The 14,243-nt window shown below is 42.9% G+C and overlaps 1 long non-coding RNA gene across 2 annotated transcripts; it reads right to left on the bottom strand.

Moving 5' to 3' along the window:
* Positions 1 to 10,755: 10,755 nt before the first annotated feature.
* Positions 10,756 to 12,734, bottom strand: LOC106567165 (uncharacterized). 2 transcript variants are annotated; one of them, XR_001320008.2, is made up of 2 exons: positions 12,050 to 12,734; positions 10,756 to 11,660 (listed from the first exon to the last, which is right to left on the bottom strand). It is a non-coding gene; the product is annotated as an uncharacterized lncRNA (long non-coding RNA). The 2 variants fall into 2 exon arrangements; XR_001320007.2 differs by having other exon boundaries at positions 10,756 to 11,309.
* Between the last annotated feature and the right edge of the window lie 1,509 nt (positions 12,735 to 14,243).

Raw genomic sequence — 14,243 nt, 5'->3', positions numbered from 1 at the left:
ACGCCTGGATAGGTATTTTAATTATTGATAGGTACTGGGTATTGTAACTTCAGTTATATGAGTGGATCTCCGCCCCATAGGGGGGCTTCGCTCCTATTGGTTTACCCTGCTGCTGGGGCCGCTTCATCTGAGAAAATGAATTATGCATGCAACTTCTGCCTATGAGAATACAGGTGCCCCTATATATTAACCCTTGTGTTGTCTTAAGGGTCAAAAATGACCCTCCACTATGATTAACAGCAGAGAAAACCCCCTAAATGACATTTTTTCAACTTGAAATTTGGTCACTTTTCCCCAAAATTAGTGACCCCAAAATTTGAAAAAGTGAAACATTGCCTTTGTTCATATTTCCATGAAAGCCGTACACCACCAGGGTACAAAGATTTTCTTAGGTTCATTTTTGACCCGGCAGTTATGAAATAATTTACATATGAGCTTCAATGCCATACAACACTCCTTCCGTGGCCTCCAACTGCTCTTAAACGCTAGTAAAACTAAATGCATGCTTTTCAACCGTTCGCTACCCGCACCCGCCCGCCCGACTAGCATCACTACTCTGGACGGTTCTGACTTAGAATATGTGGACAACTACAAATACCTAGATGTCTGGCTAGACTGTAAACTCTCCTTCCAGACTCATATTAGATGTCTCCAATCCAAAATTAAATCTAGAATCGGCTTTCTAATCCGCAACAAAGCCTCCTTCACTCACGCCGTCAAACATACCCTAGTAAAACTGACTGTCCTACCGATCCTTGACTTCGGCGATGTCATTTGGCTTCGGCGATGTCCTCTGACAAATCGATTGTATAATTTCGGTGTTCCTCAAGGTTCCGTTTTAGGACCACTATTGTTTTCACTATATATTTTACCTCTTGGGGATGTCATTCGAAAACATAATGTTACATTTCACTGCTATGCGGACGACACACAGCTGTACATTTCAATGAAACATGGTGAAGCCCCAAAATTGCCCTCGCTAGAAGCCTGTGTTTCAGACATAAAGAAGTGGATGGCTGCAAACTTTCTACTTTTAAACTCGGACAAAACAGAGATGCTTGTTCTAGGTCCCAAGAAACAAAGAGATCTTCTGTTGAATCTGACAATTAATCTGGATGGTTGTACAGTCGTCTCAAATAAAACTGTGAAGGACCTCGGCGTTACTCTGGACCCTGATCTCTCTTTTGAAGAACATATCAACACTGTTTCAAGGACAGCTTTTTTCCATCTACGTAACGTTGCAAAAATCAGAAACTTTCTGTCCAAAAATGACGCAGAAAAATTAATCCATGCTTTTGTTACTTCTAGGCTGGACTACTGCAATGCTCTACTTTCCGGCTACCCGGATAAAGCACTAAACAAACTTCAGTTAGTGCTAAATACGGCTGCTAGAATCCTGACTAGAACCAAAAAATTTGATCATATTACTCCAGTGCTAGCCTCTCTACACTGGCTTCCTGTTAAGGCAAGGGCTGATTTCAAGGTTTTACTGCTAACCTACAAAGCATTACATGGGCTTGCTCCTACCTATCTTTCCGATTTGGTCCTGCCGTACATACCTACACGTACGCTACGGTCACAAGACGCAGGCCTCCTAATTGTCCCTAGAATTTCTAAGCAAACGGCTGGAGGTAGGGCTTTCTCCTATAGAGCTCCATTTTTATGAAATGGTCTGCCTACCAATGTGAGAGACGCAGACTCAGTCTCAACCTTTAAGTCTTTACTGAAGACTTATCTCTTCAGTAGGTCCTATGATTAAGTATAGTCTGGCCCAGGAGTGTGAAGGTGAACGGAAAGGCTGGAGCAACGAACCGCCCTTGCTGTCTCTGCCTTGCCGGTTCCCCTCTTTCCACTGGGATTCTCTGCCTCTAACCCTTTTACAGGGGCTGAGTCACTGGCTTACTGGTGTTCTTCCATGCCGTCCATGGGAGGGGTGCGTCACTTGAGTGGGTTGAGTCACTGACGTGGTCTTCCTGTCTGGGTTGGCGCCCCCCCTTGGGTTGTGCCATGGCGGAGATCGTTGTGGGCTATACTCGGGCCTTGTCTTAGGATGGTAAGTTGGTGGTTGGAGACATCCCTCTAGTGGTGTGGGGGCTGTGCTTTGGCAAAGTGGGTGGGGTTATATCCTGCCTGTTTGGCCCTGTCCGGGGGTATCATCGGATGGGGCCACAGTGTCTTCTGATCCCTCCTGTCTCAGCCTCCAGTATTTATGCTGCAGTAGTTTATGTGTCGGGGGGCTAGGGTCAGTCTGTTACATCTGGAGTATTTCTCTTGTCTTATCCGGTGTCCTGTGTGAATTTAAATATGCTCTCTCTAATTCTCTCTTTCTCTCATTCTGTCTTTCTCTTGGAGAACCTGAGCCCTAGGACCATGCCTCAGGACTACCTGGTATGATGACTCCTTGCTGTCCCCAGTCCACCTGGCCGTGCTGCTGCTCCAGTTTCAACTGTTCTGCCTGCGGCTATGGAACCCTGACCTGTTCACCGGATGTGCTTGTTGCACCCTCGACAACTACTATGATTATTATTATTTGACCATGCTGGTCATTTATGAACATTTTAACATCTTGACCATGTTCTGTTATAATCTCCACCCTGCACAGCCAGAAGGGGACTGGCCACCCCTCATAGCCTGGTTCCTCTCTAGGTTTCTTCCTAGGTTTTTGGCCTTTCTAGGGAGTTTTTCCTAGGGAGTATTTCCTAGCCACCGTGCTTCTTTCACATGCATTGCTTGCTGTTTGGGGTTTTAGGCTGGGTTTCTGTACAGCACTTTGAGATATCAGCTGATGTACGAAGGGCTATATAAATAAATTTGATTTGATTTGATTTACAAAATAGCCTCTAACACTTTACTCGGCAAATTGGATGCAGTCTATCACAGTGCCATCCGTTTTGTCACCAAAGCCCCATATACCACCCACCACTGTGACCTGTATGCTCTAATCGGCTGGCCCTCGCTAAATATTCATCGCCAGACCCACTGGCTCCAGGTCATCTATAAGTCTTTGCTAGGTAAAGCTCTCTTATCTCCACTCACTGGTCACGATAACAACACCCACCCATAGCACGCGCTCCAGCAGATATATCTCACTGGTCATCCCCAAAGCACCACCTGCTTTGGCTGCCTTTCCTTCCAGTTCTCTGCTGCCAATGACTGGAACGAATTGCAAAAATTGCTGAAGCTAGAGACTTATATTTCCATCACTAACTTTAAACATCAGCTATCCAAGCAGCTAACTGATCGCTGCAGCTGTACATAGCCCATCTGTAAATAGCCCCTCCAATCTACCTACCTCATACCCATATTGTTTTTATTTACTTTTCTGCTCTTTTGCACACCATTATTTCTACTTGCACATCATCATCTGCAAATCTATTACTCCACTGTTAATTTGCTAAATTGTAATTACTTGCTACTATGGCCTATTTATTGCCTTACCTCCTCACACCATTTGCACACACTGTATATAGACTTTGTTTTTTATATTGTGTTATTGACTGTACGCTTGTTTATTCAATGTGCAACTCATGTTATTGTTTGTGTCGCACTGCTTTGCTTTATCTTGGCCAGGTCGCAGTTGTAAATGAGAACTTGTTCTCAACTAGCCTACCTGGTTAAATAAAGGTGAAATAAAAAATAAAAACATAAAAAAAAAATAGAAATTGAGATTATGTGTGCTACTGATTGAACTCAGCCAGCAGCACCTGAAGAGGAAGATCACCATGGTTGGCACAGTTGGAAAGAACAAGCCTGAGCTCCCCTCTGCACTCCTCGCAACAAGAGGAGAGGCCTTCTCATCAAAGTTTGCCTTCACCCCACCACCACTTTAGTTTCTTACCTCGCAATGAGGAACAAGAATGTGGTCCTCCTGAGCACACTACACAAAACGTCTGAGATCAGTGATAGTGAGGACAGGAAGCCAGCCATCATCCTGGACTATAACCACAACAAAGGAGGCGTGGACAACCTGGACAAGGTGATTGGAATTTACAGCTGCAGGAGGATGACTGCCCGCTGGCCGCTGGTCTTCTTCCATAACATCATTGATGTATCCTCATACAATGCCTTCGTGATATGGAACAAGATCAACCCTACCTAGATGGCTGATAAGCGGAACAAGAGGAGGGTGTTCCTGGAGCAGCTGGGAAAGGCACTTGTAACCCCAAACATTCAAAGAAGTGAGCACCTCCCCCGCACAGCAGCCTCTGCAGCGCTTGTTAAAGCTGTTCACGGGGCTGAATCTTGTCCTGATCCAGCTGAGGCTGCAGCTGGGGCAGGCAAATTCTGCCCCCCAAAGAAGGACTGTAAAACAAATACTATGTGCTGCACAGGTGAGAAATACATCTGCAAAGTCCATGCACACATACTTGCATACTGTCCTGCATGTGCTAAGAGTTGATTGATTTATGTCTTTCATGTTTTTGTTTTGTATCTATTATTTTATTCTTATTTATTGTTGTTGTTTATACACCTTGTGGGTGGGGGCAATGGTTAAAAAAATGGGAGAAGACTAGTATTTTGTAGTTGAATTCCTCATTGTACAGTATATAAGAATGTATCACTAAGTTGCCAAAAAAGTTCAAGACTGTTATTGTTTCCCTTCAATAAAATGCATTCAAAACTACTTTCTGCACAGTTCTGCTACTTTCTTATGCAATACAATCTCTTGCTAAAAAATTGTTGACACCTATTCAGTACCTTTATCAATAATAATGATAATAATAAACCTCTACTTTAGTAAAGTAAACAATTATGACAGGTGTGTTGTAATAAAAACGAGTGGTGTCCACTGATTAAATGCAATCTTTCTGCTTTGTGATGAGGGAAAACCCAAATCTTCACGAAGTTTGTGATGAATGACAGGTTGTTTCTTCATGCATAATAGATTTGGGGTTTAAAATTCAATTAAGCTGATTTATTTTAGGGGTTTAGTAAAGGCGGGTCATTTTTTATCCTTAGGACAAGGGGAGTATAAATAATGTTAAGACTACACAAGGGTTAAGATTACTTCCCTCAATCAGCCTCGCAACATGCTTCCATTCAGCCTGGCTCGCATTCGCGTTCCAATTCATCCCAAAGGTGTTCGATCAGCTTGAGGTCAGGGTTCTGTACAGGCCAGTCCAGTTCTTCCACACTGATCTTGACAAATTACTTCTGTATGGACCTCGCAAATCAAATCAAATTGCATTGGTCACAAACACATGGTTAGCAGATGTTATTGAGAGTGTAGCAAAATGCTTGTGCTTCTAGTTCCTACAGTGCAGAAATATCTAACATCCACAACTACTACCAAATACACACAAATCTATGTAAAGGAATGGAATAAGAATATACAGTTGAAGTCAGAAGTTTACATACACCTTAGCCAAATACATTTGAACTCAGTTTTTCACAATTCCTGTCATTTAATCCTAGTAAAAATTCCCTGTCTTAGGTCAGTTAGGATCACCACTTTATTTTAAGAAATAAAGTGAAATGTCAGAATAATAGTAGAGAGAATGATTTATTTCAGGTTTTATTTCTTTCATCACATTCCAAGTGGGTCAGAAGTTTACATACACTCAATTAGTATTTGGTTGCATCGCCTTTAAATTGTTTAACTTGGGTATAGCATTTCGTGTAGCCTTACACAAGCTTCCCACAATCAGTTGGGTGAATTTTGGCCCATTCCTCCTGACAGAGCTGGTTTAACTCAGTCAGGTTTGTAGGCGTCCTTGCTTTTTCAGTTCTGCCCACATATTTTCTATGGGATTGAGGTCAGGGCTTTGTGATGGCCACTCCAATACCTTGACTTTGGAAGTATGCTTGGGGTCATTGTCCATTTGGAAGACATATTTGTGACCAAGCTTTACTTTCTGACTGATGTCTTGAGATGTTGCTTCAATATTTCCACATAGTTTTCCATCCTCATGAAGCCATCTATTTTGTGAAGTGCACCAGTCCCTCCTGCAGCAAGCACCACGGTTGGGATGGTGTTCTTCGGCTTGCAAGCCTCCCCATTTTTCCTCCAAACATAACGATGGTCATTATGGCCAAACAGTTCAATTTTTGTTTCATCAGACCAGAGCACATTTCTCCAAAAAATACGATCTTTGTCCCCATGTGCAGTTGAAACCGTAGCCTGGCTTTTCTATGGCAGTTTTGGAGCAGTGGCTTCTTCCTTGCTGAGCGGCCTTTCAGGTTATGTCGATGTAGGACTCGTTTTACTGTGGATATAGATGCTTTTGTACCTGTTTCCTCCAGCAACTTTACAAGGTTCTATGCTGTTGTTCTGGGATTGATTTTCACTTTTCGCACCAAAGTATGTTCATTTCTATGAGACAGAACGCATCTCCTTCCTGAGCGGTATGATGGCTGCGTGGTCCCATGGTGCGTATACTTGCGTACTATTGTTTGTACAGATGAATGTGGTACCTTCAGGCATTTGAAAACTGCTCCCAAGGATGAACCAGACTTGTGGAGGTCTACAATTTTGTTTCTGAGGTCTTGGTTAATTTCTTTTGAATTTCCCATGATGTCAAGCAAAGAGGCACTGAGTTTGAAGGTAGGCCTTGAAATACATCCACAGGTACACCTCCAATTGACTCAGATTATGTCAATTAGAATCTTCTAAAGCCATGGCATCATTTTCTGGAATTTTCCGAAGCTGTTTAAAGGCACAGTCAACTTAGTGTATGTAAACCTCTGACCCACTGGACATGTGATACAGTGAATTATGAGTGAAATAATCTGTCTGTAAACAAATTACTTGTGTCATGCACAAAGTAGATGTCCTAACCGACTTGCCAAAACTATAGTTTGTTGACAAGAAATGTTATGGAGTGGTTGAAAAACGAGTTTTAATGAATCCAACCTAAGTGTATGTAAACTTCCTACTGCATACATATAATTATATGGATGAGCAATGGCAGAGCGGCATAGGCAAGATGCAATTGATGACATAAAATACAGTATATACAATACATATGAGATGAGTAATGCAAGATATGTAAATATTATTAAAGTGGCATTATTAAAGTGACTAGTGATCCATTTATTAAAGTAGCTAATGATTTCAAGTCTGTATGTAGGCAGCAGCCTCTCTGTGTTAGTGATGGCTGTTTAACAGTCTGATGGCCCTGAGATAGAGGTTGTTTTTCAGTCTCTCGGTCACAGCTTTGATGCACCTGTAGTGACCTTGCCTTCTGGTTGGTAACGGGGTGAACAGGCAGTGGCTCAGGTGGTTGTTGTTCTTGATGATCTTTTTGGCCTTCCTGTGACATTGGGTGCTATAAGTGTCCTGGAGGGCAGGTAGTTTGCAAGGGGGCATTGTCATGCTGAAACACAAAGTTGGAAGCACAGAATCATCTAGAATGCCATTGTATACTGTAACGTTAAGATTTCCCTTCACTGGAATTAAGGGGCCTAGCCCGAACCATGAAAAACAGCCCCAGACTATTATTCCTCCTCCACCAAACTTTACAGTTGGCACTATGCATTGGGGCAGGAAGAATTCTCCTGCCATTCACCAAACCCAGATTCGGACTGCCAGATGGTGAAGAGTGATTCATCACTCCAGAGAACGCATTTCCACTGCTCCAGACTCCAATGGCGGTGAGCTTTACACCACTCCAGCCGACATTTGGCATGGGTGATCTTAGACTTATGTTTGGCTGCTCAGCCTTGGAAACCCACTTCATGAAGCTCCCGACTAACAGTTCTTGTGCTGACATTGCTTCCAAAAGCAGTTTGGAACTGGGTAGTGAGTGTTGCAACCGAGGACAGATGATTTATATGCGCTACGTGCTTCAGCACTCAGCGGTCCTGTTCCCTGAGCTTGTGTAGCCTACGACTTCGCAGCTGAGCCGTTGTTGCTCCGAAATTTTTCCACTTCATAATAATAGCATTTACAGTTGACTTGGGCAGCTTCAGCAGGGCAGAAATTTGACAAACTGATTTGTTGGACAGTTGTATCTTAACACGGTGCCACATTGACAATGTATGTGTGCTCAAAAAACAAGCCATGAGGTCATATGAGTCAAATGAGGTCTATAGCATAACACAATCATCCAAACCGGAAAAATGTAGGCTACATTTGTCCTAGCGCTAACTGAGGAAAGATTGACGCAACACAAGCGGTCATATTTATATACCTCTCGGCTGACAAACTAAAATATGAATTAGTTAATAGCTATTACGATTTATAATGAATAAATCAAATTTCAATCAAATGTATTTATAAAGCCCTTTTACATCAGCTGATGTCATAAAGTGCTGTACAGAAACCCAGCCAAAAACCCCAAACAGCAAGCAATGCAGGTGTAGAAGCACGTTGGCTAGGAAAAACTCCATAGAAAGACCAGAACCTAGGATTTAACCTAGAGAGGAACCAGGCTATGAGGGGTGGCCAGTCCTCTTCTGGCTGTGCCGGGTGGAGATTATAACAGAACATGGCCAAGATGTTCAAATGTTCATAGATGACCAGCAGGGTCAAATAATAATAATCACAGTGGTGGTCAAGGGCGCGACAGGTCAGCACCTCATAGCCAATCCTTCAGAGTATCTCTAATGCTCCTGCTGCCTCTAGAGAGTTCAAAACAGCAGGTCTGGGACCGGTAGCACATCCGGTGAACAGGTCAGGGTTCCATAGCCGCAGGCAGAACAGTTGAAACTGGAGCAGCAGCACGGCCAGGTGGAATGGGGACTGCAAGGAGTCATCAGGCCAGGTAGTCCTGAGGCATGGTCCTAGGGCTCAGGTCCTCTGAGAGAGAGAAAGAAAGAAAGAGAGACAGAGAGAAAGAGAGAGCGCATACTTAAATTCAGACAGGACACCGGATAAGACAGAAGAAATACTCCAGATATAACAGACTGACCCTAGCCCCCCGACACATAAACTACTGCAGCATAAATACTGGAGGGGTCGGGAGACACCGTGGCCCCATCCGACGATACTCCTGGACAAGGCCAAACAGGCAGGATATAACCCCACCCACTTTACCAAAGCACAGCCCCCACACCAACCACCAACTTACCATCCTGAGACAAGGCTGAGTATAGACCACAAAGATCTCCACCACGGCACAACCCAAGGGGGGGTGCCAACCCGGACAGGAAGATCACGTCAGTGACTCAACCCACTCAAGTGACGCACCCCCCCAGGGACGGCATGGAAGAGCACCAGTAAGCTAGTGACTCAGCCACTGTAATAGGGTTAGAGGCAGAGAATCCCAGTGGAGAGAGGGGAACCGGCCCGGCAGAGACAGCAAGGGCAGTTCTTTGCTCCAGTGCATTTACGTTCACCTTCACACTCATGGGCCAGACTACACTCAATCATAGGACCTACTGAAGAGATGAGACTGAGTCTGCGTCTCTCACATGGATAGGCAGACCATTCCATAAAAATTAAGCCCTGTAGGAAAAAGCCCTGCCTCCAGCTGTTTGCTTAGAAATTCTACGGACAGTAAGGAGGCATGCATCTTGTGACTGTAGCGTACATGTAGGTATGTACGGCAGGACCAAATTGGAAAGATAGGTAGGAGCAAGCCCATGTAATGCTTTGTAGGTTAGCAGTTAAACCTTGAAATCAGCCCTTGCCTTAACAGGAAGCCAGTGTAGAGAGGCTAGCACTGGAGTAATATGATCAAATATTTTGGTTCTAGTCAGGATTCTAGCAGCCGTGTTTAGCACTAACTGGAGTTTATTTAATGCTTTATCCGGAGAGCATTGAAGTGGTGTAGCATAGAAGTAACAAAAGCATGGATTCAATTTTCTGCATTATTTTTGGACAGAAAGTTTCTGATTTTTGCAATGTTACGTAGATGGAAAAAAAGCTGTCCATGAAACAGTCTTGATATGTTCGTCAAAAGAGAGATCAGGGTCCAGAGTAACGCCGAGGTCCTTCACAGTTTTATTTGAGACGACTGTACAACCATCCAGATTAATTGTCAGACTCAACAGAAGATCTCTTTGTTTCTTGGGACCTAGAACAAGCATCTCCGTTTTGTCCGAGTTTAAAAGTAGAACATTTGCAGCCATCCACTTCCTTATATCTGAAACACAGGCTTCCAGGGAGGGCAATTTTGGGGCTTCACCATGTTTCATCAAAATGTACAGCGGTGTGTCATCCGCATAGCAGTGAAAGTTAACATTATGTTTCCCGAATGACATCACCAAGAGGTAAAATATATAGTGAAAACAATAGTGGTCCTAAAACGGAACCTTGAGGAACACTGACATTTACAGTTGATTTGTCAGAGGACAAACCATCCACAGAGATAGTCACATCATGGGTGAGCTCATCATTGATCGAAATAATTGAGTAAAACACTTTCTAGAAATCGAAAGTAATACGACGATTAGTTTCAGCGTGCTGCCATGCTTTTTTTCTCACAGAAACCAAAGATAAGAGAAGACAAGATGAGTTTGGTCTATTTATAGTATGCATTTTGAAGGGGTGTGTTGTCTACCATCGTTCACATCCCACCATTCACTTCCTGAAGTTCTCAAAAAAGGAGTGAACCCTTACTCACCTCATTTTGTTATAGCCCCTTTGGTCAGACAGTCGATTACATGAAACCCAGAATGCATTGTATGTCAACAAACATGGCTCCACACACATAGCTGGAATTAGCTTAGCTCATCCTAATCAGTACAACCTTCAAAACATAATTTTACATACATAATATGTTCCCATTACAATCTATGCAAGAATCGGAATGCATGATTTATCACCGTTAGTTTAAAATGTGAATAAATATATCAATAATTACCACACAACATTTTCTGATAGTGATTTATTGATATAAATGGTGCGTGCCGGCAGTCAATCACATAACCTCTCACTCCCACTCTGAGCCATTCAGTGTTGTTTATGTATGTAGCTAGTGAGCTAAGCTGTAGCATTAGCAATGTCTTTCAAAAAGGAGACAACTCACAAACGCGGAAATTCTGGATATTTTTTTAAATTCTGACAATGAGTCTGAGTATGAAAGTCAGGAATCAGATTCTGACAGTGACAGTGAGAAGCTGCCCCACCGCCATTGAGAACCCTCAATCTGAGGACCCCCTTGTCCACTGACAAAGTCCCAGTTCCATTTGAAGATGCTGGTGGTGATGGAGGCAGACCGACAATGGATGAAGTACAGGAGTTCTGTGGTAGCTGGAAGGCTGCCAGCCATTTTACCCCTCCTAGTCCTGCCATTTGCTTTGATGAGTCCCAGTCTGGAGTGCAACGCCCCTCCCCATTTCCATCTGAGGCAGAGTGCTTCAAGTTGTTTCTGACAGAGGAGCCGCTGGGAGACATAGTAGATACCAATCGCTATGCCTTGGAGCTACAGGAGAAGAGAGCCAGGAGTAGGGGGGACAACCACAATTAGTGAAATGTATACCTTCCTGGTGACAGTCCTCATTGGGATAGTAAAGAAGAACTCCCTAAAATAATACTGGAGCACAGATCCTATGTTTGCAAATCCCTTCTTTGCCACCCTCTTTTCCCAAGACCGCTTCCTAATTCTGCTGCGATGACTGCATTTCATCAACAATACTACTGCCATCCTAAATGACCCCTTATACAAAATAAGAAATGTCAACAGCTGGCAGTAAAGTGGTATGACAAACTAGACATCCATGTACTCTCCACTGCCCATACAGCAACCATGTCGGCCACAGGGAAGGTGGACCACCTGACGGGAGAGAGAAAAATCAAACCTGACTATAACCTCAAAATGGGGGCAGTGGATAAGGCGGACATGATAAACAACTTTGTGGAATGCACTCAGAAAACGACCAATTGGTACAAGAATGTATTTTTCCAGGGTAGCTTCAAATTACAACAAGCCAATACTTCTGATGCAATTAGCATTGTTTTACAGAGCTAATAGAAGAATGTAGCTAGCTACATAAGCACGATTGAATATAACACCATAAAGGTTATGAAATTAGTAACGTTATCTCGCGTGTCCGCGGTTATAAGAAATATACACAAATATATTATGCTCCATTCACAGTGAGCTACAGTAGAAATGGTATAACACGACATACAGAAACTATTATAACGTAATAAGGCACTTACTTTGATAGAAATGCAGATTGGATTTGAGCCTGGGTGTTTGTAGTGACGCCTGTAGCACTTAGACGCTGTGCCTTAGACAGCTGCGCCACTTGGGAGTCATAAGGCCAGGGTAGCTTCAAAATGCAATACATGCTAATACTTCTCTGACGCATTAGCATTGTTTTCCAGAGCTAATAGAAGAATGTAGCTAGCTACCTAAGCACGATTGAATATAACACCATAAAGGTTATGAAATGAGTAACGTTACCTCGCGTGTGCGCGGGTATCAGGAATATACACAAAAATATTATGCTACAGTAGAAACGACGTAACACGAAGTGCAGAAACTATTATAACGTAATAAGGCACTTACTTTGATAGAAACGCACACATTTCCAAAGTTATTATTGGTAACGAAAACAACAGACGGAAAATGTGAACACGTGTGTGCAGGACAGGAGATGAGCAAAAATCTGCAGACTTGAACTGCACAAACAATTGGGAAGTGTTTGGGCAATTTTGTCCGGGTCAGAAATGTCAAAAAAATGAATTGGTCTACAAAATTAAAAATGACTACTCCAATGTGAATGAATGAGGTGGAACACACCTCAATTCAAACTGTTCTTAGAAAATAAAAAACTTGTTAGAAACTAATTTGAAATTGACAAGTTGAAAACAGCCTATAAATAAAAACAGGCTGCGTGCCTTGGTTTGAGGGCAGCGCGGATTAAATGCACTGTTGCGTAACAATCACATTCTGGAATGGAGAGAACGTTCTAACATCACGTGCATAAAAAAACTCACAATGGGGCGACCCTTGGAGATATTCGGAACTCACGCATGAAAGGGCTAGTAGGAAGTCCACTATGTGTAGCTCACCCTGCACTATCAACTCAAAACATGAATAAAAAGGCTGTGTCTAATTTCCCAGAAAAGCAATAAAAACAATCAAGCATCCCAGAAAAGTGCTAAAGATGGCCCACATTAGTATATGTAGCCTAAGAAACAATGTTCATGAAATTAATAACTTGTTAGTAACAGATGACATTCATATCATCTCTGAAACTCACTTAGACAATATTGTACTTTTGATGATACAGTGGTTGCAATACATGGTTATAACATCTACAAAAAAAGACAGACATGCCAATGGTGGCAGTGTTACAGTCTATATTCAGATCTCAGTTAAATACTGTGGGAAGCTGCTATAGACCAAGTGCTAACTGTCGGTATCTGCATAACATATGTGAAATGCTTGATAATGTATGTGATATCAACAAAGAGGTATATTTTCTGGATGACCTTAATATTGACTGGCTTTCATCAAGCTGCCCACTCAAGAAAAACCTTCAAACTGTAACCAGCGCCTGCAACCTGGTTCAGGTTATCATTCAACCTAACAGGGTATTTACAAACAGCACAGAAATGACATCATCAACATGTAGTGATCACATCTTTACTAACGCTGCAGAAATCTGCTTTATAGCAGTATCCAAATCCATTGGATGTAGAGACAGTAATGAATACTATGGGAGACAGAGAGCTGGTTTGAGCGCAGGGCGCAGCAGGGGTTTATTGTAAAGGACCACAGGAGGAGGCAGGTAGCTGGGTCCAGGGGCAGGCAGAAGGTCATACACATGGGTTCCAAAAAGGCAACAGTACAGGCAGTGAAAAGGCTAGTAACGTCGTCCGGGGAGATCAGGCAATAGGTTGATAACAGGAAATCCGATAGGTTAAAGTACAGGCAAGGAATAGGTAAAAGGCATCATTAGTGAGGCAGGCAAAAACTATCATACACAGGCTAGTGTGCCACAAAACAAACAATACCTTGCAATGATGGGGTGCAAAGAACTGAACTAAATAGTGTGTGATAATGACATACAGGTGTGTGAACAGGTGATCAGAATTCAGGTGATTGGGATTTGGAGAGTGAGCTGCATTCAGGGGATCTATGTGTTTAAGAGTGTGGGCTGGAAAGTGAGCTGCGTTCAGGGGATCTACGTGTTTGAGAGTGTGAGTTGGAAGCAGACGTCACAGTGATCAGAATATAGTAGCCATATCTACGAAAACCGAAGTTACGAAGACTGGGCCTAATATAATGTATGAGGTAATACATTACGTTTTGTAGTTATTCCTACAGTATGTTGATGATGTGAAGAATATTTGCTGGTCTGTGGTGTGTACTGAGGAGCAACCAGACGTTGCACTTGACATA

The sequence above is a fragment of the Salmo salar genome, chromosome ssa09 (genome assembly GCF_905237065.1).
Source record: "Salmo salar chromosome ssa09, Ssal_v3.1, whole genome shotgun sequence".
Classification (NCBI taxonomy): domain Eukaryota; kingdom Metazoa; phylum Chordata; class Actinopteri; order Salmoniformes; family Salmonidae; genus Salmo; species Salmo salar.
This window is presented reverse-complemented; position numbering and strand designations above follow the sequence as displayed.